Genomic DNA, 25,876 nt, shown 5'->3' with positions numbered 1-25,876 from the left:
ATGGACTAATTATCATGAAAGTGCATTAGTTGGTCTTTTGTTCCCATGCATAGGGGATAATGAAGGGAAGTGCAGAAAATCTCAAGAGCATTGATTTCTTTCTTTCTGCTAAAAAGTAATGTTGGTAGACATTAGAGATGCACTTAACAAGCCATTTAGTCTCATATTCAGTCTTAAAATCCTATTTTCCAAGTGATAAAAAAAAAATGGCAACAGGGTGAGATAATACCACTTGTTTCAAATGCAGTTTTACTTGTTGCAGGAATGTCAATATTTTGGAACAAAGCAGAATAAGGCAGATAACTCCACTAGTATCAAGAAAATGACATGCAATTAAAGAAAATTCTTGAAACATGCTGATTTGCATTGGAAACAAGTGAAATTACACCACCCCTTTGGAAGAATATCTCCACTTCACAAGATTTGAAGGCTAAATAAATTGTTGAGGGGATATTTTGCCAATGCCAGATGAGACATGATAATAATTGACTGCAAATTTAAACAGGTATTCAACAATACATAACAAAAAATTAAAACAGTAAAATTAAGGAAACATCAATTGACACATGACTTGATTTCCCTATAGTGGTGCTCCTTACATATTAGTGCTCTGTCTAGTTTTTACCATTGTGTTTGCATTTTATACAGTATTTCTGTCTTTTCCATTGTGTTTTGTATTTTATCCCTGTTTTGCATTTTACATTTCTGGTTTCATCATTATGTCTTTGTATTTTATCCTTGCCCGTGCATGTTATGTTTCTGTTTTTACCATTGTGGTAAGGGTTACGGTTAGGGTTAGAAATAAATAATAAACGTATTATTATTATTGTCATTATAAGATTATTTATGGTGTCGTCTGCTTATAACCAGGCCCTCCATGCTTATAGTCGAGATTTGCACTCGCATGTTTAATGCTATTATACCCGAATTGGCTAATTAGCTAGCCGTCCACTTGACGTCCCTATGAGCCCAGCAGTACAAGCGTGGTAAATGAGGCACATACATACACATTCACGCACGCACACACACACACACACATATTAAAGCCTCTAAAGTATTCATGAGAAAATGAGTAGATAAATATTGATATGCAAAGTGAGTCACATTGAAGCACAGCCTGAACCACACTCATCTATAATTCCACACTTTGTTTTGCTCATTCTGAAATCTTACATAAACCTGGATGAAGTAATGACTACGTATTTAGAGCCTTTGCAAAGTCACTCGTCTTGGATTCACGGCTCGGGGAGGATAACGGACAGAAAATATGAATTCTGCATAAGCATTTGGGGAAAAAATATACAAATATCTATCATCTAATATGTTACTTTCTTGTCAGCAAATGTCTTTAATTAACTTAGTGGTTCCCAACTTTTTTCAAGTTCTGGCCCCCTTTGAAAATGTCACCACCCCAATCATAATAATAACCTTTTATATGGTAGCTACAATAAATGTATTTCCTGAGCAAGAAAAAAAAAAAGATGAACTGAGACGTTTATTTCACCTTGTCCATGTTTAGTGCTTGTCTGGCTGTAACAGATACTGATTTCTTTCATAAAATTGGTTCTGCTTGATCTTTTCTCCCCCTTGCCTCTTCATGCCCCCCCTGTAGTTCTCCAGCGCCACCTGCAGCATTGAGAAACCCTTGGTGATTATCAAATCCAACAATGCCGTTACTTGTGTCCTTGTGGAGAACGTTCTTCCCCAGCTGTCTTGGAGAGAACAAACTTCTCAAGAACGCGAGAACAGAGAACATCTTTGCGGTTTGAGATGGGCTGTGTGCTTGACATTGTGTGATAAAATAAAGACACACAGTTCTGATTCAAGCTCTGTACTATAAACTGTTGGGCTGTTCGGACATGGTTCTCGCAATGAATCTTGGGATTTTGCATTTGTTCTTGTCAGTCAATTCACCATCTCATATATCCTCGGTTGGCAAGTAAACTTATCCATCCTCCATCCTCAGCGTCCTTTTGTTTTGGAATCGTAATTCAGGCATTATATATTATACTCAGTGCATCCTGGAGGGCACAAGAACACACAAAACTGCATGTTGAGAAAGACCCACAGAGTTAGCTAAGGGATTAGTAATAATTCATAGCAAATTTTACTGTCGTGTCAGCAATCACTTTGAAAAAGTAGGTGTCAGATTTTTCAAACGGTGGATATCTCACTTTGGAGTGGAACTCTTCATATTTTCTCATGTGAACCTGAGCCACATCCTTCGCCTCGGGTACCGCGAGCAAAGAGGTCTGCCCCAAACCTCCATCAATCTCAACTGATAGATGATGACACAAGCAGCGGTTAGCCTTTGAGAGTGTGTTCTCCCAAGCTTCGCCATCACGGCCAGGGGCTTTGATGTGGTGCAGAGAGGGCAGTTCCCTAAAAAACCTCCGCCCACCTCTGCATCAGTCCCATGCCACACCAAAGGCCGAAGACATCTGGTGTTCCTCTAATGAGAAGCTTGGAGGCAGGCAGTTTCCCATCAACAAACACTCTCTAAATTCATATATAGTCATATATCCATCAGAACAACAGAGAAGTTTGGTTTAAGCCTGCAGAAAGTGCTTCTCTGCTACGTATACATTACAGACAGGTTGGCCAACAAACCTAAGAATGAGTGCAATGGTTGAGAATTCCCTGCATTATTTAGCAGCAAATAGCAGCTAAGGAGATGCAAGATTGGTGATTAAATGTCCTTCTTCAAGTCATTTTTGTCCCTGATGGGGCATTTTGCTTCCAAAAGGCGTACAACACAATACACAATCACAATAAACCAGCAAGTTCACCAATGTAGTTTTTGAACCTTTATTTACTCATGGAAGACTTGAGTGCATGCTGTTTTTCAGTAATACCATGCTTCACGTTCATATAGGTGCAGATTGGAGTTTTAGTTATCTTTAGTTCTTGGAGGCAGAGCTGCTGTGGACACTGAATGGCAAATAATTAACTCTGCTCAATACAAATAAAAAATATAAGCACTGACTTATTTTTATTCACTCCAGACCATGGTCCAGTCCTACACCTCTATACCTCCAGACCATGGTCCAGTGCTATACCTCTATACCTCCAGACCATGGTCCAGTGCTACACCTCTATACTTCCAAACCATGGTCCAGTGCTACACCCCCATACCTCCAGTTCATGGTCCAGTCCTACACCCCTATACCTCCAGACCATGGTCCAGTGCTACACCCCCATACCTCCAGTTCATGGTCCAGTCCTACACCCCCATACCTCCAGACTATGGTCCAGTCCTACACCCCTATACCTCCAGACCATGGTCCAGTCCTACACACCCATACCTACCTCCAGACCATGGTCCAGTCCTATAACCCTATACCTCCAGACCATGGTCCAGTCCTACACCCCTATACCCCCAGACCATGGTCCAGTCCTACATCCCCATACCTCCAGACCATGGTCCAGCCCTACACCCCCATACCTCCAGACCATGGTCCAGTCATACACTTCTATACCTCCAGTCCATGGTCCAAACCTATACCCCCATACCTCCAGACCATGGTCCAGTCATACACACCCATACCTCCAGACCATGGTCCAGTCCTACACCCCTATACCTCCAGTCCATGGTCCAGTCCTACACCCCTATACCTCCAGATCATGGCCCAGTGCTACACTCCTATACCTCCAGTCCATGGTCCAATCCTACACCCCTATACCTCCAGTCCATGGTCCAGTCCTACACCCCTATACCTCAAGACCATGGTCCAGTCCTACATGCTCTACATTGTGCCACATGCTGCTTGGCTCTTCCTTCCCTGCACCAACCTGGTCACCGCTCCACCTGGACATGACTCCTGGACCCAAATGGTGGATCGACCTTCCCTCCGCCGTGTCAGAACAGCACAGTCACTCCTCATCCTCTGTCATGGGCTGGAAACTCATCTCATCTCTCCAGAATTACTCACATCACCCTCATCCCACTAAGTCATGTCCCCTTTCCCATCTCCTCTACTCACTCTAATATTCTTCCTTCTCGCTTTGTCCTTTGCTACTGTTGAATATTTTTTTCTTCCTTTCCCAAATCTGTTTATTAGATTTTCAGAACAAGTTATGTGCAATGGAATTATCAAGCATTCATACAATTTGTGTTGCATGTACACAAGTAGACCTCACTGTTCACCTAATGGTGTGACAACAACAAAACAAAAATTAACATATACATATTATTTATTTCTGTCAATAGCACTTCTCTCTTACATGATTGATCTATGGTTATAGGTATATTGGCGGGGAAGATGACGTTGGCGCTTGCACTCCCCTTCTCTGGGTCACTGGTTGCATTTAATGTCGGTGATCTAGGAATGCAAGCTAATTGTAATATTGCATTCATTGTAAGTCATTCTCTACAGAACATCAACTAAATCCAAGCCAGTTCCCTACACTGTTTTAGAAAAGTCTGAGGTCTTTTGAAAATTTCATTTCAATCCATCGTTGTAAGTCAAACCACATCACACTGATTACTGATGGTTTACAATGAAACATGGCAATTATTATACTGTAATATAATAACACAGAATCACAGAATCTGTTTGTTAGAAGCGCTTTATAGATACATTTGACTTGACTTGACCACTGCTGCTATAATTGAAACTATTTGGACTGACCTCTGTAAAGGAGTCATGAGGTAGCAATTACTCTCCAGACAGCTCCAGGTGAAAGCTACGCTGCCCCGTGGGTATTTTTGGCTTGACCTACCGCTGTCACAGTTAAGCAACAGTGGAGTGTTTTAAGGGTGGGGCAGCAGAGCTCAGATCAACCGTCCTGAAGCCAAATAGACACAGGATACTTTTTACTAATCCTTTGAATGTTAAAAAAAAATACATTGGTACATAGGGTTTATTATACTCCAGAGAAACTAAATAAAATGAACAGTGAGATGTCATTTCTTTGTTGGTGTTGTAAGAAACAAAAAGGCACGTTCTTTCATATGTTTTGGTCATGTAATTTACTTTCTTTTTTTGGAACTCCGTTACCAAGATAATATCACAATGTTTACATGTATCTATGCCCTTTTCACCTCGTTTATGTCTTTTGGGAACTAGTATGTCTGACAAGTGGAATAAATATGAAAGCAGGTACATAGATCTTGCCTTGTTGGCAGCTAGGAAGTGCATAGCTTTAAATTGGAAAGTATCCAAACCCCCAGTAATAGTCCACTGGTGGAATGAACTCTCAAGCTACCTTATGTTGGGTAACATTTACTACAAGAGTAAAGGCAGATCCTCAGACTTTTTAAAAATATGGCAATCTCATACAGAATTTGACTTTAAGAACTTCTTACACCAATGTCAGTGACTATGACAACAGCAGGATCTGAGTGCAATAGTTTGTGTTGTCTTGTTTGTCTATTTATCTTGTTTGTTTTTTGTTTTGTCTTTTAAACCTTGAGGATATGATATGTTTGGATAACAATCAGGATCCCTGATTGTTTGGAGTAGGCTCAACCCTCATTACTCCACTGACTAACCTTTTATTTTTCCCTCCACGTTGTCAGGATTGTTGTATCTCATCATGTTGTGCTTCCCTTGCCAGGTTTTGCCTGTTCTGTATGTGTGGGGGATTTGAGATATGGGGAATGAGATTTATGTACGTATACTCCTCGTGTTGTTCTCAAAAAGATAATAAAAAAAATAAAAAAAATACATTTGCGGAGTACATTTACAAATATTTAAGTCTCCTATTAGTGTGATTAGTAAGATAAAAAAAGAGAGAGTTTGTGAAAGAAGAGAAAATCCTCTAGACAATTACAGGTGCTTTTAGAGTGTGTGCTTGAATTGGCTGATAGAGAAGGAAGCAGGAAGTTGCATAATACAGAACACACACACACACACACACACACACACACACACACACACAAAACAAACAAGACGAACACATCACCAAGTCTTACAGTAGATTAGTAAGACTGCATTAGAAAGCAGGATATACAGCGCAAAACACACACACACACCTACACACACACACACACACACACACACACACACACAAAGTTCATTTCCTAGTCTTACTGTTGACTTCTGGAGCATCAGAGCAGCGAGACATAAAGCAGCATCACATTAGCTCATGTTTGCCTCTCTCTTCTCTCTCTCACACACCACTCTCTACCTCCCTCTTTCTTTCTTTCTCTCTCTCTCTTCCTCTTTTCCTCTCTCTCCACCTTTCTGTCACACCCTCTTTCTCTCTCTCTCTTCCACTCTCTTTCTTCTGCTCACTCTTCAGGCTTATAGGTCCTGTTCCCCGGGATAATGGGATAATGAAATTCACAGAAATCACTGGTTTGAGGTCTAGAATTTACAATTTGTCACTTTCCTGAATCACGTTTGTGTCAAAAATGATTCCAAAACCTTCCTCTGTAGATTCCACTACTGCCTCCATACACAAACAAATTATGGCTGAAATTAGGATTAATATTATCAGGAAACCTCTGTCTTCACCAAAACTATAATTTGCACTGGCATTTTGGCAGACATTGAAGATTAAAATCACCAACAATCTGTACAATTATTACAAATCACTGGACATCCCCATCTCTCTGTCTGTCTCTCCTAATTCTATCTCTTTCTCTTTGTATTTTTCTCTCTCTCTTTTTCATGCTCTCTCCCTCTCTCTTCCTTACTCCCTTACTTCCTTTCTCTTTCTCATTGGTCTCTCTCTGCCCCTACACTCCCTTCCACGCACTGCTACCACACGCTCTGTGGAGCATCACTGAAAAGCCAGCCCAGCATGTTACCTCAGCACCTTCGCTCTCGCCAAAGCACCAGATCATTAAAAACCCATGAGCGATTTCTATGGTTGTTAGAGAAGAACGCTGCGGACCTGACCTAACTGCGAGCCAGGAGGCTAAATTATGCATGGGCGCCTGGAGATGACATCATCCAAGAGGGTCCTCTGGAGGGAGCCCACGTCACCGGAGTCTCCAACTCGACGACGCCGTGACTTCATCTCACAACATCCTCATACTTTGCGTGAATTTGGCCTTTCTTAGAACAAGCTGGAAGACATGAAACTAACTTTCCTCTCCACCAGGTAAAGATGTTGGTGGAGTCCCAAATTCAACCATTACGTTCACTATTTTACACATTGCTGTTTAGAAGAAGGACAAGGCCAGTTGTTAATCTGCCAATGTGTCTTGTGGAGTAAGCAAATGTACCAGCTGCAAACAAAATTTTGCAAAATTTTGTGGGTGGCTGGACATTTCTCCTGTGTTTATGGCCTTTGTTCTCTGTAAAGCACTTTGTGAATAACCAGTTTGTTAAAGAGCATTAAAATAATCTTGACTTGACTGACTAGACATGTTTTTTGTTTTTTTTAAATGTGTCCTTTTTTAATTGTATCCTTTATTCAATCAGGTAGTGTCATTGAGATGGAGAACAACAACAAAAAAACATGCATAAAAATGACAAAAAAACAATTCAATCGCATGTCCCAGCAGTCAAACAGGCAGCAGCATAAAGAGACACACATTATGAAAAGAAATTACAAACATCATAGAAAAGTTATCATTGCTTTGAAATCATTGTGGGGGACTCTCAAGGAATTATATTTGTAGCCTGTTCCATTGCCTGTGCATATAATAGCAGCAACCAGCCTCAACGGAAAATTCCCCCCTCTGATCCTCTCACACTGTTAGATCTCATCAGTCTGTGATGTTCAGTGCATTCCAGGAGTTATTTTGTGATGAAACGCTGTAATTTACCCTTCTGTTGTACCTAGTTTCCCTCAACCTGCCTCGTCTACACTTAGTGATTTCCTACATTTCCCAGGATGCCTTTGTCTGAAGATGTTCCATTCGGCTGTGGGTTATACCAGGTGAGGAGAGCAATGGTGATAATGATGCTTGACTCCTGTCTGCATCTCGCACGCATGCCTCTCATTTGTAGTATTGCATCATGTACTGCTTTTGTTTAGCTAGCTTTTTCTTTGGTTTAGCAAATCTGTTCCTAAGGTTTTTCCACTTCCAACAGTGTTAAAGTGTTTTAGCGTGGATTTTACCTTTAGCTCAGTGGGCTAAGGCGTGTACCATGTAAATGCCACATCCTGGGTTTGAATCGAGGCCAGGACTTTTGTCGCATTTCACAAAAAACAAAAACAAAAACTAATCATTCCTGTGAACTGGTATCACAGTTTCTGGATTGCAAAGACAGTAGAGAGGTGAGGTACAGGGGCAATCTTCATAAGTAGAGCCTTGCAGATAAATGTATTTTCTTTGTCATTGTAAAAGATGTCCAGCCAGCTTTCGGATATAAATCACAATAATGAGTCACCAATCAGAATGGCGACTTCTGCTAATGCTGCTGGCTGGTGTGAATTCTCCACCCTGACTCACCCCCATTGAGCAGCGCTGCAGTGTGGAGGACACACAGGGTGTTTGCACAACATAACTTTATAATGATGGTCATTAACCAGCGCACTACAACGGAAATGAGTCACCTGCCATGTTTACAACTGAGTGCAATGATTCACTCTCTCCATCTTTAAATTGTTGTTTGTCTATCACGCTCATTTTAAAATCCAATATGATTCATTGTTCTACACCTTCCCTAAGATCAGAGTCATAGAGAAAACCTTATTTACATACACTATAATTAGATGAGTGTAACAGACTACTGGGTGCAGTGGGTGGCCACTCCATTATCAAGCCTTCACATCCACTCACCAGCTTGAGCTAGTGGTTTAAGAGCGCTGTTATTGTCATTTAAATCTGTTACTAACCATTTAAGCTTGTGTAACAGGATATTTTTGTCAGTCACAATGCTTTTTTTTCCCCCTTTGAAGATGTTTCTGATAATCCAACAAGTAATTACCTATGCTATTATTAGGCAGAGCATGGCACCAACACAGCCAGGGGTAGAGGTTCATTTCCCACTGGGGCCAGCCATGCTGAAAATGTATGCACTCATGGTACAGAAAGGATCTTTGGATGAAAGTGTTGTGCTGTGCTGTGTTTATCTTATGTAATCATGTCATGTCATGTCATGTTACATTATGCCATGTCATGTTACCTTGTTATGTCATGTCATGTTACATTATGCTCCGTTGAGTTATGTCATGTCATGTCATGTCATGTTCTGTTCTGTCATGCCATTATATATCATGCCATATTATATAATGCCACGTCATTATGTTATGATGTTATAATGTCATGTTATTTTATGTTGAGTTATGTTATGCCGCACGCTATATCATGTCATGTTACATTATGTTACATTGTGTTATATTATGTTATATGTCATGTTACTTTGTTACGTTATGCTATATTATATTGTTACGTTATGTTATGCAGCACGCTGTCATGTTACATTATGTTATGTTATGATATGTCATGTTACATTATGTTATGTTATGTTATGTTACGTTATGTTATGTTATGTGAGAGCAAACAGATCCCATTGTTCATAAAGCCTGACTCGGCTCAGAAGCTATGGGTTTAGCGCCTGTTTGACCAATCAGATCGTTTTGCTGCAGCCACCTGTTGCATAATGGCAAGATGTCTGCACCACTGTAGGGAAACACATGCGTGGACAGACAGAAGTTACATACAAAACAACCACCAAGAGAGTCAAAGGCAATACATTACTTATGAGCCGTGATGTAACTCTGCAGCCCACGTGAAGCTCTGCAGGGACGCTCCACCTAAACATATGACCTGCGTCCACCTCACATGTCCAACCACTTCTACCGCTACAACATACACACATACACACACCTTCTACTACTTCTACCACTACAACACACTCACATGCACTCTTTCTCTTTCATGCACATCACATAACAGTACAACTACTTCTACAACACACAGCCTCTCTCTTTGTCTCACACACAACAAATACAGCTACTTCTACTACAGCTCCATACAAGCATACATAAACACACACACACACACACACACACACATGCACACACATTTTCTCACCCGCATTGTGTTCATTAACTGTATCTGGGAAGCCTGTGTGACTCATTCAGCGCATTATGCAACTTGCTATAAGCCCATGATCTTCTATAAGGCCTAAGGTATAATCTTATTCCAATCCTTGTTATGAATGGACCCAGTTGTTCCCATTCATATAAAAAAAAAAAATATATGAATTGATAAAACATTTCAAGAGCATGTAACATTTCTGAGCATGCTGTTATATATATATAGCTGATAATAAAGGATGCTATTGAGGTTAATTAGTGCGAGAGCTTCCCCTGTGGCCCTGTGGCGTTTCTGTCTCGCTGCTGAATGAGAAACAAATGCAAAAACAGTTGCATGCTGCTACCACATGGTGTCATGAGTTGAGTAGCCAACATGTTGGTTTCCATCTCTCTTTGTCAAACCCTCAGCCTCAACCTGACACCCAGTTAACTAACATACCTTTTCCAAGACCAACACTTGGTTTACCAGACTCACTGTAACAGGGACTCACTCTGAATCAGGCTCTCAGAATTAGTTTTGTACCCATAAGACGTCCAACACCCTCCCGCCTGGTGACCAACACTGTTTCTGATAGTAGCCAAGGAAACTCATCTTTCTCTAAATAACTTTCTGTTTGCAGTAAAAACAAGTTGTGCAACTATTAAAGCATGTGTCATCCAGTAGTCACCGGGTCATTTTGGCAAAGGTTGGCCTAACTTTGCTCAGATATTGCCACATTATTTTACTATAACTTTGTATTGTATATTTTTCTGTGAGCAGATGAAATAAAAGACTGTTTTTACTGTAATAGTAGCCTTTCTAATAACTGTACCAATTGGTTATTTTGGCTGTTAAGTCAAAGAAACTCCTGGGAAACCAATGGAACTTTTATGGGATGTAATCTGTTATAGATTTTTTAATGATTTTTAATGAGTTTTATTCCAAATGAGATATCCACCCACGAAAAAAATGGGACCCCTGTGGACAAAATGATTGCTGACATGACAGTAGAATCCTCTATGCACTATTATTAAAGTCATCATTCATGTTAAGCTCTTTCTTTACAAAACAAGATCACTGTAGATGAAATATAGGTGCGACTTAACAGTGAAACTCAGGTAACAATGCTTTTTTTTTTCTCCTCAAAATAGATACATTACGCTTTTGAATCAAACCCTTCAATTGAAAAGCCAACATGCATAATTTCCTTGCTGTAGCACGGCACAGGGAAATTTGGGAACTCACGCCTCCTTTCACACCATCAATATTTTAGTCCCTCACAAGCCTTTGCTTCCGCTGAGCTCTTGCTCCAGCGATGATGCCATGTTGAGTCAGATGTTTGACTTTAGCAGTCTTAGATCATTTCACAGGGGAAAAGAGTAAGCTAGGTCCATGAATACAAGCAGAACAACTACAAAAAATATTCTGCTCCTCTTCAAGAGATGATGTCTCTCAACTGACGTTTTTCCTGTTGACTCTGGACGTAATATGAACGTACGTGACTATGAATAGAATACTGTGACGTCCTGTACTGGCCCGTTTGATTTTGTCTTGTGAAGCACTTTCTAACTGACTCTGTCTCATTCAGATGGTTCTTTCTTCCTTGACACCTAACCTGTTTCACTGTAGGTAGCAGAGAAATAAATGGTTTGGCACACACAGCCTTATGCAAACATCATATGACTGCAGTTATCTTTACTCTCCACCAACAGCTCGTATGATCAAACTGCAAAACAGATTAAAAGAGATGATAAAAATATCCTGGCTAGCTTTCTGTACTTGTTGGCAATGAAAAATAAGCCATGTGGTTTTAATACAGTGGATAATGCGCAGCCAGTTAATTAATCCACCATCAAACCATGAACAGTCGTTGCCAATGGTATCGCTAGTTAGCTAAACTATGCCAGGACGCTCCGTCCAAACGGTAAAAGTAATTTAGCGGCATTCTTGATTATATGGAAGTAATATAATCATATTACTTCATTTTAGTATAATCAAGAATTGATAATTGATCATTTTCACATAAAAATGATTTAAAGATGTTAGATGTATGTTAATTTTTTTACAGTCATATGTTTGTTTTGGGAAACCTTTTGCCAAAGTGGGGACTTCCGTTTTTAATTTTAATTTTAATGTTGGGGAAGTTTTGTTGTTGTTGTTCTTGTTCTTCTTAGCTGATATTGCAAGGCATTGTGGGATGTCCTGCTCTGCCTAAGGAACCACTGTGCGTCCTTCAAAATCAGCCAAAACAAGGAACCTTAAAAGGATGCTTCCTATGTGTCCTACCAGAATGAGACGGTACGACGACAACTTAAACATTTCAACTTCCTACCAAGAAATGCTATCTAAGCTTCCTTGGGTTTGAGACAGTTTTACTGTTTTGATAAGTGCTCTATAAATAAAGGTTATTCTTTTTATCATTATTACTTGCTGTTTCTGTGTTGTTTCAATTCCAGTCAACCCTGTTGACATGGCAATAAAATACTGAATCTTGAATCTTAATCAACCCGTCTTTTGATTTACAACAGTCCTGTTTAAAGGCCTTGATGGACTGTTTTCTTCTGCCAAGTGAGGATTCATCCCACAGGTGTTATAAGTGAGCCGGTTTATGACCCGGCCATCGACCGTGACGTTTACCCATGTAACACCAATCTAAGTTCATCGGGTGGGGACTCACTCACCAAATGTTGTGACTGCCATTTTCTCTTGCCTCCCCATTTTGCTGTGTGGTCGTGGGCCGGTCTGCGAGGGGTTAAAAGGCCCGCTGAGATCCACCCGAGGGACGAGGCTGTAATCTGCCGCTTATCAGGTGTGTGAGAAGGCTCCGCCCCCCCAATCCACTGCGACCTTTTGAACTTCCTCTCAGGACGAGGTCAAACCCCTCGGTGTTTACCAGGATACACAGGAATTTTTACAACATGAAAGGTCTGCTGGGAGTTCCACAAGTGGCCCACTTCAAATGAGGGCCGTTCTGCCTTAAAGAGCCAAGCATGTGACCCCTGGCTCACAGGTCAAGTAAATAGAGTTTAATGGCAGCCCAGGAGGGACAAGAATGTCATCTTTTAAAGCACTTTGTAAAACACTTTTAAACACAGCCAGGCTTCATAGACTTTGTTTTTACACATTATTTTGTTGTATCTACTTGTTTTGTTCTTTGATAACCTGGTTTTGAATTCATTTTCTGTCATTTTTAATGTTAATCTTTTTTTTTATTAGCTTTTATTCATATTATCTGCAAAACAATTTAAGTAATATATGAATAATGCTTATCATTGTTATTATTATTATTATGGTTGTTGTTCACTTGTTATTTTTGCCATGATACTGCCTGAGGGGGATGAGCAATGCTGGTGGAGCTGTTTTAAATAAAGTGTTGTTTTTTCATCCAGAATAGAGACTCTACTGTCACTGCTGATTTCCATGTTGACTGAAGGCCACATGCTACAATTGGACTTATCGTTAATCTCTTGAATTGTTTCATTTAGGCAATTTATCTTGTTTTTTTCACCTAAAATTACATGTGATGTTTATTTCCTGTGTATGCACACACATTAAACAAAAACAGACATCACATCGTCAAATGCATCTTTATTCAATATCACTTGGTGGTTTGAAACACTATGACTGTGTTTTGAAACAGATACTAAATACTGCAACCAATGGGGATTACAGGTAAACTTAATTGCAGGTTTACTGAATACATTAAATGTGATTCTCAGAATAACCAAACAAGTTTTGGTGTCTATTTTTCTTTTTTGCTGTATATCTAATAACAAGAAAACAAATGAAACCCTTGAAATTGTTTTTTGTTGCTGTCTTCCATAAAATCAGATTTCCCATTCTTGTCATCTATGTGAAATGATTTTTTTAAATGATCAGTTACCAGTGTTTTTAGGTTTTCAAAATACTCCATTTGGAGGTTGTGTATGTAACTCTGCTGCAGGCGTCGTAACCTGTGAGCAAACAGGTTACCAGAGGGGTCAAATGTAAACATGTGGCTCACCAGGCAACTAAAAAACTAAAAATTACCTTTCTGTCATTTCCCTTACAGTCCCGTTTGGTTAAAAAAAAAAAATCCTTTTATTGAGAAAAGAAATGCTCATGAGCAAGCAGTACACAGAGACGCACATGCACACTGCAACACGCGTCTGTTAGTGATACGATCCACTTTACGAGTTCCTGAATGGCAGCATTTGTTAAACGGTCATGTGAACTGTTGTGGTTAAATTTGGCTTCCTCTCTGCATCCCATGACATCCTTTGAGGGCAGGCAGGCAGGCGGGCCGGCCGGGTGGGGGTGGGGGGTGGGGGTGTGGAAGAGAAAACCAACGCACCACAAGCTCGGCGATAACAAACACGGAGACGCATCTGGTCGAGTGCAAACTGCCAACAACATCTCATGTTAGCGTCGGGTGAAGGCAGAGATCAAATATCCGGGAGCGGGGATCCATATATTGATGCTCATCAGTGTCGGGATGTGAGCGCTGCCCGTTCAATAGCTGCTGTGTAAACATGCAAAGTGCTCAGTAACACCGAGTCGCAGCAGAGACGCATGGATGCACCGTCACTGACTCTGTCTCTGCTCACATGGCAGAACCAGAAGGAGGTTCGGCACGCGACTGATGGATCCATGATACAGAAGCCGGTGAATTTCAGTGCACATATGCACCATGCATAATACATGGCTTGATCATGTGTGAACACAACTGACTCACAAACACAATTACTTAACACATACACACATAAAGATGCACAAATATTGGAATCAGGATCAGAAATATAATCACTTTATTCACCAATTACAATAAAAATAGAGGAATTTGTCGATTCACAAAGTGGCAGAAGAGCACAGGCACACATGGCACGGGGACAACAGGACCTGATGTGACCCCACATGGTGTACAGACAATGCAGAACATTCATTCATTCATTCATTCATTCATTACTCGCTATTCTCTTTCAGGGTCACAGGGGCTGGAGCCTGTCCCAGCATACACTGGCTGGAAGGGGGAAACGTGCTAGACAGGTCACCAGTCCATCACAGGCAGAGCATACAATAGACAGTATACTATACACTAACTAACACTGTGGATACATGCATTCTTTATTATTATGCACGCTCAGGCAGTGTGGCATCAGGGTCAGAAGTTAACAGGAACTCAGGGCAAAAAAATGCCTTGCAAAGTTCACAAATTGCCTGTGATATTTAAAATGAGAAAAATGCATAAAAATAATTAGTAGTATCTGGATCGATGAAAGCATGCGCCCAGCCAGTATTTGTGGTGCTAAAGTCATATAGTTCCAAGTTACCCAAAGGTAAACAGGAAGTACACACACAGATCTTCAGGACGAACTTGACTAATCTCAATTTCACCAATTTATTTTGACATGGCCAAAATAAACTGGTGAAATTGAGATTAGTCAATTGGGAGTATCCTTTCTGCATTTCACCCTGTTCACATTTTATTCATTGCGTTGTCTCATGAATGCGTCTACTGTCCCCTGTGGGCCACCATATGTGATTCGTGTGACCAGGCGATTCTTTCCAGTGTGTTCTGAAGGGAAAAATGGAAAACAGTCAAGCACGCAGTCTGAAGCAGGAGAAAAAAAAAAGTCAACAATCGAGTAAGGCCTGGATCGATTGTACGGTATAAGGCCTGCCTCCAGTTTCCAGCAGCGGGAAAGAAGCTAAAACAAATCTTAAACGGTGCAAATTAAGTGTTTATTTGCCAATATGCAATGCAAATGTGTTATTTCACAGTTCATTGAACTTGCCCCAGGAAAGGACCAAAATGCTCCTAAAAATAAGATCAAGAGAAAAATAAGTGGAGAGCCATGAGTGCAGCAAATCACTGGAACAACGTACCATGACACAGCTGTACACAGTCGGAGGATGGAAATACATTCAGTGAGTTGTGAGTCTTGTGGAGCGTGGATGCAGCTCCTCAGGCTAAAGTGTAGTGAGCAAAGATTTGTGCCAACTTTGTAAGTAGTGGAAGATAAACAATCATACACACTAAACACTGCAAAGGAGACTGATAGCATGTGATAAAAGTTGCTCCATAGCAACCGAACCCTCCTCCTCCCCGCTAACCCCGCCCCTCCCCTCCCTCCTACTCCCTCCCCCCTTGACTTCCTGTGTTTTTGTGCCTAGCAGGCTCTCATCAGTGTCATGGGACCACAAGGTCAGTCGGTTCGTTACCTGTAAAAGAAGCGCTTGGTGCAACGTGACAGCGCTATGCCAGAAGATAGAGAGAGAGAGAGAGAGAGAGAGAGAGAAGGGAACAGACAGACGTTGGGCCGGAAGAAAACAAACACACTCAGAGGGAAGTGAAGAAGTAGCAGAGTCTGCTGCCACCACAGTAAATCATTGGAGTTCACACTTTTTTTTTTCTTCGTTGTGTGTCACTGAGAAAATGATGTGTGACGAAGTAAAGTTGAGCCAAACGTTGTCAGACTGCTTGGCTGAGGAGAAAAATGTATTGACAGTCTATGGAGAAAAAATATTTAGCAAATTCTGAATACTTTCCCTTTCTTTCTCTCTTTTCTTCCATAGACTGTTAGACCATAGTTTGCCATGGCATCAGTCAAATTCCTGGCTGTGATTGCCATTAATGGAATGTGGAAATGCAGACACAAGGCTTTCTAAAGATAAATGAAGGCCCTCCTTATGAAAGGTGATTTCCTTTTTCCTATCCTTCCGCTAAAAGCGTGTAATCCCTCTTTACTATTCCGTCCAGTGAGGAAGGAAGCCACTACACTATCCATTCACAAACTCCCCGCATAATCTGGAGAACCAAACTCTCTTTCTCCCACTCTCCACATTCACAGCGTCTCGACTAATCACGGCGGAGAAAATATCAAGCGGCCCATTGTCGCCGCCGTCGGTGTCAGGTCCCGCTGGGTTACGTAACCCGGGTACGCCCGCCCGCCCGCCGCGGCCTGGGCCATGTGGCGGATACGCGGCTCCTCTCGGCCCGGGCCTTGGCATTCTCCGGTTACTCAGTCTGCGGGCGGACGGGGCCTTGTGTATCCCTTACACTTGCTTAGGCAGGCAGGAAGTTCCTGTTGACATGAATGAACTGGCCTTTCAATAATGCAGGAGGAGCTCAGGGGAGAACGGCTGCCTCTCTCCGAGGACCATTACCTCAGCAACTGTCCTGCTTAGGCTGGGGCCCCGAGGCTGTGTGTGTGTGTGTGTGTGTGTGTGTCAGGAAGAGAGGAGGAAGAAGCAGAGTGTTTGTTTTATGTTAAGTGGATGCATTAGAGTGTGCGGGTGTGTGTGTGTGTGCATTTGTATGTGTGTGTGTGCTCTTGTACTTACCATCCTTATGAGGACCAAATATCCTTACAAGGATAGAAAGATGAGGAAAATGTTCCAAAGTGAGGACATTTTGCCCGGTCCTCACTTCTCCAAGGGGCTTTTTTTAGGGTTAGGGCTTGGATGTAGGGTTAAGATTAGAATTAGATTATGTTTAGGATAGGTAAGGGTTAAGACTAGGCATGTAGTGGTGAGGTTTTAGGGGAGGTTTTGGGGAGTGAATGTAGTCAATGGAAGGTTCTCACAAGTATAGTATGACAAACGTGTGCTGCACGTAAAAAACAGTGCATTTCTGAGCAGCTTAAATCAACAGCATACTTTTTGCATGTTTTATCTTCAGAAAACATGACCTTTCCTCACGTTTTCTTCACTGGGGCTTTACATCAAATCAACCTAACAGGGCCATTGTAAACGCTCCTTGTTATCTGGCTAGACTAAACAAGCCAGACTACACAAACATTCCAGTTTAGCCGTAAAAGCCCAGAGTCGAGCCTCTCCCCTCCTCTCAGCACAGCCTCCACACCACGCTACACAACACAGCAGCTCTTTTGAAGTCGTCCCCCGCAGCTCTCCACCATTAGCCAGCCTCCCATCTGCTGTGCCACAGCTACTTCATTACCGGCCTACCGCTGCTGCCATAATCGGAAGGAGTGCGGCACGCTAACATAGCCTTGGCGCTTCCTGAAGCAAACCCCCGCCCTCCCGTTCCAACTGCCCTTGATTAGCTGTCGGCTGTTGGCTTTTATTGACCTGAAACATCCCCAAACCTTTTCCCCCCCACACCCCCACCCAGCTCATTAAGCCAACACAGGAACAGTAAAAGGAACTAGGGGCTAAAGGAGACACCTCCGCATTAGCTAGCTAACTAGCAAGCTAGCCCATTAAGCGCTGGTTCGTGCTTCATACGGAAACAGATGTCACAGAAGCACAAAAGCCGTTGAAAATTCAAAAAAAATGCCCCCAATAATCATGAATACCCTTTTTGTATTTCACCTTGTTGACATTTTTTCACTTATTCACACAAATTCACAAAGCGGAAAGGCACATGTGCATTCATAACTCTAGCATAAATTAGCCCGCTATTCTAGCCTAGCATCCAATACACCATTCCTCCCTTTTGTGTTTTTATATGCGGGGTTGTAAACAGACACAGCTAGCCTCTGGCTTTATACCGCTCCCCTCCCTTCTCCCTCATTTACTGACTTCCTCTCTGGGTGGCAGTAAAAAAGAGCTTTATTCCTCATTATTGCTCTGGTTTGCTCCAGACTGGAGGGTCAGGTCGGGGTCAGTCGGGCCCTTTGTGCGTGTCGAGGGGATCGGTTGCGCGCTGTTTCTGCTACTGTTAGAAGCCATTTAATGTAGATTTCGAACGACTGTTGGGTGATTAGGTTTAATCGCACGCTATGGTGCTTTGATGTCGGTTTCAAAGGTGGGAAGTGCAGCGCATTTACACAGTGGAACAATGGAAGGATGTGAGTCTTTCTGATATCGAGAAAGTTAAGGGGTCATGCATTATGCAGCAATAAGATTAGATGTCAAATAAAACATGAGGTCATTGTAGTGCTACTGGGCATCAAGGCTATCGGCAACCAGCTATAAGTAAGGAAGCTAGTATATGTGTGTGTGTGTGTGTGTGTGTGTGTACTGTATGTATGTACACTACCAGTCAGAAATTTGGACACACCTGATTGAATGTATTATGTTTTTAATTCTCTTAAAGCCGTTTTGATCTAAAGGCTTCTGCTTAAATGCTTGAAATTTGTTTCTTAGACAAATATAAATAGTGAAGTTGATCCTATGTATGAATTTCTTTCCAAAGCCTTTGTCTTTCCATCAAGGCAAAGGGCGGCTACTTTAAAGAATCCAAAATATAAAGATAGTTTTGATTTGTTTAACACTTTTTGGGTCACTGCATAATTCCATTTCAAAGTTTTGATGTCTTTACTATTATTCTAAAATGTGGAAAATAGCAAAAATAAAGAAAAATGTGGTGTGTCCAAACTTTTGACTGAAACCATTTTTTGCCCCTCACACATACAGACACACACACAGACAGACACACACACACACACACACAGGCAGACAGACAGACAGACAGACAGAGACACACACAAACGTGCAGGTACACACATAGATGCACACACACATACAAGTACTGGTACAACCAAAGACATGCACGCACGCATGCACACACACACACAAACATATATTGTACACACACACGTGCAGGGACACACATGGAAGCATACACACACACACAGTCCACACACTATGAAACAGGATACTGAATGTCTTTGGATCTGGGCCAGAGCGAGAGGATCTGAACGGTGCCAGGCGTTGTCTAGCGTTTCATGTGCACTCCCACTTCATCACGTGCGAGGTGTCTCTTTACTTTTTTATGCCCCTTCGAGTCTTTTCGTACTTCCCTCCGAACGCTCCTGGTCACAAGAACAAAACAGGAACTGGAGTCAGGTGTCGACGATGTGTACATATCAGCTGGATGAGTGCACAGGCCGTTGACGCTGCGCCAAGAAGAGGCATTGTCTTCATAAACTGTCAGATTACAGCAAGGCCGGTCAAGGCTCCTGTTGCTAAATTACTATTCAAGGCCAACCTGAAATGTGAAACTGTCCCTTCCATTGAAAATAATGAAAGAGTGAAGAAATGAAGCCGGCGCTGCGTGTATTGTGGCGAGGTTCGTGTGTTTCATGATAACTCAGATAACTGATGTTTTCAAGCCTCGTTGTCCCCGACTCAGTGATATTTTGACAAACCTTGGAGGGATGATGCATCTTTCAGTGTTATAAAAATTACAATTATACCTATTGGCCAAAAGGAGGCGCTATCACTACGAACCGCTAATCCCTTAAAATAACCTTACATTTCCATTCATTTACATTAATTCACCCCTTAATTCATGCAAAATCCCCTTTAAATTGGTTAAGGAAGTCATTAATGGAGGAGACCTCATTGAAACCCCCTTAATTTTTGACTGTATAATATAATGAAGAATTCAGGGAGACAGGAACTTTACCTTAATAACTCATTAATAACCCTGCATGCACAAAAGACCATGAATCCAATGAATAGATCCCTTAAAAGCCCATGATGGTAACCCTTACTTTTTTAAAAGCTATACTAATTTGAATGAATAATTCGTGTTTATGTAATGGAGAAATTAAAGATATTACAGGGATAAAATTAAGGGGTTTGGTTTCGTAGTGTATAGTTAAAGGTTAAAAAACTCTATGTGATATTATATAAACATGATATCTCAGACAGCACTGGTCCGATTTTGACAAAACCTGCAGGGACGATGCTTTTTGGCACTGTGTTGTGGCGTTTACAACAATTACACTGATTGGCGTTATAATTAAAGTTCAAAATTTCAAACTTTGAAAGGCCAAACTGCGACACTACCGGTCCGATTTTAATGAAACTTGGAGGGACGATGCATCCTGTTACTGATTGGTCCAAGGGGTGCCTGCATCATTCGTAGGGGACGACATGGTTACTCGTTATTCAATTACATTAAAGCCGTGGTAGGTAAATTTAAAGGAAATCAGGAAGACCAATGCACTTAGCCCCTCCCCCTTTCCACTCCCTCTACTACCCTCCGAGCCAATAGCAATCCCCGTGCTGTTGATTGACAACTGGTAGCGAAACTCTCCTGCTCCAGAGTTTCACCTCAACTGGTCAGATGCCTGAGCCTAAATATGTACATTACAGTAAAAGGTAAAATGCAGAACAATGGCGCTATCAATATTACTGAGATTCTGACATATTGTATTATCTTCTGTCTAATATAGGGATTATTTTTGCTTAATTGAAGGGAAATGTCATCTTATACTGTATAACCAACCTACACAGATATTTAGAGACACTTAGATAACTTTCACACTTCAAACAATACTGATTGACAATACAGCAGCAAATTCCCTGGCTGTTCACAACACTTCAGTGCAAATTTATTTGGTTCCCGGTGTGGAGGCTTCATGTAGAGCTGTTGAATTTGCATAGGTAGCTGAAGAGTAGTCAGAAAAGTTGAGCGGTTCAGTTATTAGATGCATATTCAGGATGCGGTGAGAGGAGAGCTGAGCGTCTTCTGTGATCAACACTGACCATATGACACAAGGCCGACCTGAGCTTATCTATTGACTCTAGATCTAGATCTGTAATCTGAAGGCGACCCCCTGCAGCCCCGCTGGAGAGGAGGTGATGTGGAACCACGTGACGAATGGCGTCAAAAACAAACCACAAGCTCAGCACCGAGGTGTGATGTGGCACACTTGGGTGACAGATGAGGAATAGCCAAACTGTGTTTTTTTTGTGTGTGTGTGTGTCCGTGTGTGTGTGTGTGAACATTTCTGTGTCTGTGTGTGCACATTTCTGTCATTTATAATGTTGATTTATTCATCATGTGGGTGTTTTAAAGCCCTTAGAGACTGTAGCAGTGATGAAGGGCTGTACAAATAAACTTGACTTGCACCTTTTTTGCATGTGGGCGATAATTTTTTTTTTTTTTTTTTGCAAATGAACAAAAGTATGCTTCCCTGCAAATCAAGTAGATCTCCACTTTGAATTTACCGAAATGGGATGTGTGGGGGAGGATGCATGATTCCTGTGTGTCAGCATGGTGTTTGTGAGTGTGTGTGTGTGTGTGTGTGTGAGAGAGAGAGAGAGAGAGAGAAAGAGTGAGAGAGGAGGAGGGTGCACTGTGCTCGTCAACACCTCTCCCCCCTCTGCCCTTGGCATGATCCCCAGATCTGTGTGATATGGCAGCTGGCAGACCTTTCAGCAGCAGATCACCAACCTGTCCACCTACACTCCACACATTCCACCACCTCCGCCTCCTCCTCCTCCCCCTCCTCCTCCTCTTCCTCCTCCTCTACTCCAACCCTGCTTCTCCAGCGCTGAGCCTGGACTCACCCCAAAAACTGTTTTTTGAGAGAAGAGAGCCGATGACGCACAGACGCCGCCGCACGTGCGAGGGAACTGACATACATATATATATATCACTGGCCGCGGTGCGACCCTGACAGGTAGTACGCTCTGTTCTCATGAGCTGGGACTCTTTTGTCAGCTCACTCCTCCTCCTCCTCCTCCTCTTTTTACACCCATTCATTAGCGAGAGTAAGAGAGTACGCGCTTTCATACCAAAGATCCCAAATCCTGAACTGTGTTTGCTCTCTGAACTAGATTTTCAGGCTTCAGCTCATTGAGCAAGACTTGTGCGAGCCGATTCAAGATGCAGGACGAGATACGATGCCGTTTCTTGTCCCGAGGGAACTCCGGTTTGCATGGCCGGTGTTGAAAATAGCGCACACAATACACATCTGAGGGAAACATATGTAAAATTCACTAATTAACAACAGTCCGGGCAGTCTGGTAATACCAACAGAGAAAATTAATTGAGCAATGTCTTGTCAGTATATTCTTATGCAGAGGCAAGGCAAGGCATGCACTTTATTTATGCAGCAGGGAAATTCAATGTGCTTCACATAAAACAGAAAAAATATATATTGTATGTAAAATGACAAGAAAGAAAGAAAGAAAGAAAGAAAGAAAGATAAAATAGGTAAGGATAATAATAAAAAATAGAAATAAATCAATAATAATAAAAAATAACAACACCTGTTACACCTACTACAATTTGTCTAGTCACTACGCCCAAACAATTTGCTCCGGAGCATAGGAACAAACCCATTTGCTCTATACGTATATTTTTTTCATACTCCAGTATAGGAACAAACCTCTATACCCAGCACAGAAAAAATTCAAAGAATCAAGTATGACACTCAAATCACATCCATATCCGTCTTTATATTTATGCCATAGGACATTGCAAAGAATGAAAAGTACATTGAGTACAGCCTTGTCCTTGTTTTGCTTGGAAACTGTAGGCCAGTTGTCCATTTTGACACACTTTCACAACATTAATCTAACTCTCCACAACATGTGTTACACAATGGGGAGGCTATGGCCTGCGGCTAATCCGGACAAGAATGCAGACAGATGTATTAACAGTAGGAGGGAATGTACTTGGCGTCGCGGTATACACACTCTAAACAAGAACAGAGGCTCCGCTGAGTTTACGCCGACATCCATCAGGTCTTTTGAGCCTGGGGGATGAAGTGAGTCTGGAGCATGAGGCTTTCAGATGAGGAGGAGGAGGGGGGGGTGACCAAGTCAAAATGATCCAAATCTGAAATATATACAATATTGGACATTGGGAAAAGGTTTTGGGTTGAGGAACGAACTCAGGGCTGCAGGTATTTCTGTACAATACCAGTCAAAAGTTTGGACACACGCATTTCTTTATTTTTACTGTTTTTCACATTTTAGAATAAAAGTTAAGACATCAAAACTATGAAATAACACAAATGGAATTATGCAGTGACCAAAAAAGTGTTAAACAAATCAAAACTATCTTATATTTTAGATTCTTTAAAGTAGCCGCCCTTTGCCTTGATGGAAAGTCAAAGGCTTTGGAAAGAAATTCATACATAGGCATCAACTTCACTATTTATATTTGTCTAAGAAACTAATTTCAAGCATTTAAGCAGAAGCCTTTAGAATATAATAGCTTTAAGATGATGAAAAACATAGAACATTCAATCAATGGTGTATGTGTCCGCATACATACATGTGCCACTGAGACACTATTTACTTAAATCCTCATAAGGGAGCCGTTTATAATCCTGTCACATAAACTTCAATAGCCCAGACCCTATTCAGCTCCCCTGAACCACGACAGAGCAGCCACCGCCCTTTATCTGCCCATCTCCCCCCCCCCCCCCCCCCCCCCCCTTTCTCTGTAACTCTTTCTCTGTGTCGTATTCAAAGCCGACCTCTTGACCCCGCCGTGACCCCTGCTGCCCCCACCAGCGGCCGGCTGAATGGACTACAGGAAAAACACCGCCTCGCAACCTGCAGGAAGCCCCCCCCGACCTTCGACCCCACCACCTCCCTTTAGGGCCGCTCCAAAGCCAGGAGGGTTTTTTTTTTTTTTTTTTTTTTACACAGGAGGTGACGCTTTTCCACACCATCTGACCTGGGACTCTCATCAGCACTCCTGTGTTACCTCTCCGCTCACACCACCTGAAACACTTCAACACTTTCACAAGAAAGCACTCACTTGCCAATTTAAAGGGAGATTTGGAATTTCTTTCTCTTCATATACCTTTAGGACACACGTTTGTGTAAATCATGGGTGGTGGTGACCTGCCAAATTGGCTGGAAGAATATAGTCATGGAGCTGCAGGGGGGCCAGTGGCGCAATGGATAACGCGTCTGACTACGGATCAGAAGATTCTAGGTTCGACTCCTGGCTGGCTCGTCCAAGCTTTTGTGATTGAAGTTGTCCAGACAACCGGAGGGCTGGAGTACGATCCCTTCTGTGGCCGGACATGCTGAAGTATCAGGAGAGTTTATCAAACAAAATGAACAACACAGTTTCGTAGAAATTTGGGAATAAGCAGGATCTCTGAAATGTAGATTATGTCTTGTGGACAGAAATTACGTGAAGATTACGCTCCTCCACTATGAAAGGATTATGTGACAATAACACGAATTGGACAAAACATTTTCATCTGTTTGTCACATTAGCTAATGGTTAAGTTTAGGCAAGTAAACAACTTTGGTTAGGGTTAGACAACTAAAACTATAGTTACGATTAGGAAACTACTGTTTGGTTAAGGGTTAGGGTTTTTTTCATGGATAAATAAGAAAAGGTTTTGCTAAAAATGAAACTTGACAGTAGAAAACTTCTTGACATGAGTTGGGACTTTTCCAGCTCCCCCTACCCCAACTTACACACCCTTTTACACTTCCCACTGTGTTCTTTCAATGTCAAACTACAGCCTGTCCCTTTCATGGTGAGGAAACATATTTCTCTCACTTTTCATGAATGCAACATCTATTTACATTTTAACACATTGTGCTCATTTCACAAAATTTCAGAAGACCAGGCTCAAAATAAACCAGCGGGCAGCTGGTGCCATTCTAAAGCCAGGAGGGTTTTTTATTTTTACACAGGAGGTGACGCTTTTCCACACCATCTGACCTGGGACTCTCATCAGCACTCCTGTGTTACCTCTCCGCTCACACAGGACCTGTGGCAGCGCCGCAGCAACCACCTGAAACACTTCAACACTTTCACAAGAAAGCACTCAATCGCCAATTTACATAGAGTGTAATATGCAATTTCTTTCTCTATGCAAACCTTTCAGACGCACGTGGACCTAAATCATGGGTGGTTACCTGCTGAATTGGCTGGAAGAGTATAGATGTAGCTTCATAGAGGGCCAGTGGCGCAATGGACAAAACATTTGACTACGGATCTGAAGAGTCGAGGTTTGACTTCTGAATTCAGTTTATTCCCAAAACTTGAGGGCTGGGGTACGATCCCCTCTGTGGCCGTACTGGCTGAAGTGTCATTGACTAAGATACTTAATCCCTACCTGCTCCAGGGGGATGATTTATGAACCACATGAAGCAAAATAATCAACACATAATCTTGTAAAGTTCTGTGAAATGTGCACAAGCTCTGAAATACAGATTACATCTTGTGGACACGAATCGTGAAGTTTACCCTCCTCCACTGTGAAAGGATTATGTGCACAATAGCAC

At 41.9% G+C, this 25,876-nt stretch overlaps 1 protein-coding gene and 1 non-coding gene across 2 annotated transcripts in view; one reads left to right on the top strand and one right to left on the bottom strand.

Annotated features, from left to right (window-relative positions):
* Window positions 1-25,876, bottom strand: part of LOC139931898 (solute carrier family 23 member 1) — a 123,225-nt gene that overhangs the window by 70,763 nt on the left and 26,586 nt on the right. The gene's annotated exons all lie outside the window — the stretch shown is intronic.
* Window positions 24,512-24,584, top strand: trnar-acg (transfer RNA arginine (anticodon ACG)). Its single transcript has one exon. It is a non-coding gene; the product is annotated as a tRNA-Arg (tRNA).

The sequence above is a fragment of the Centroberyx gerrardi genome, chromosome 4, assembly GCF_048128805.1.
Source record: "Centroberyx gerrardi isolate f3 chromosome 4, fCenGer3.hap1.cur.20231027, whole genome shotgun sequence".
In the NCBI taxonomy this organism is placed as follows: Eukaryota; Metazoa; Chordata; class Actinopteri; order Beryciformes; family Berycidae; genus Centroberyx; species Centroberyx gerrardi.
This window is presented reverse-complemented; position numbering and strand designations above follow the sequence as displayed.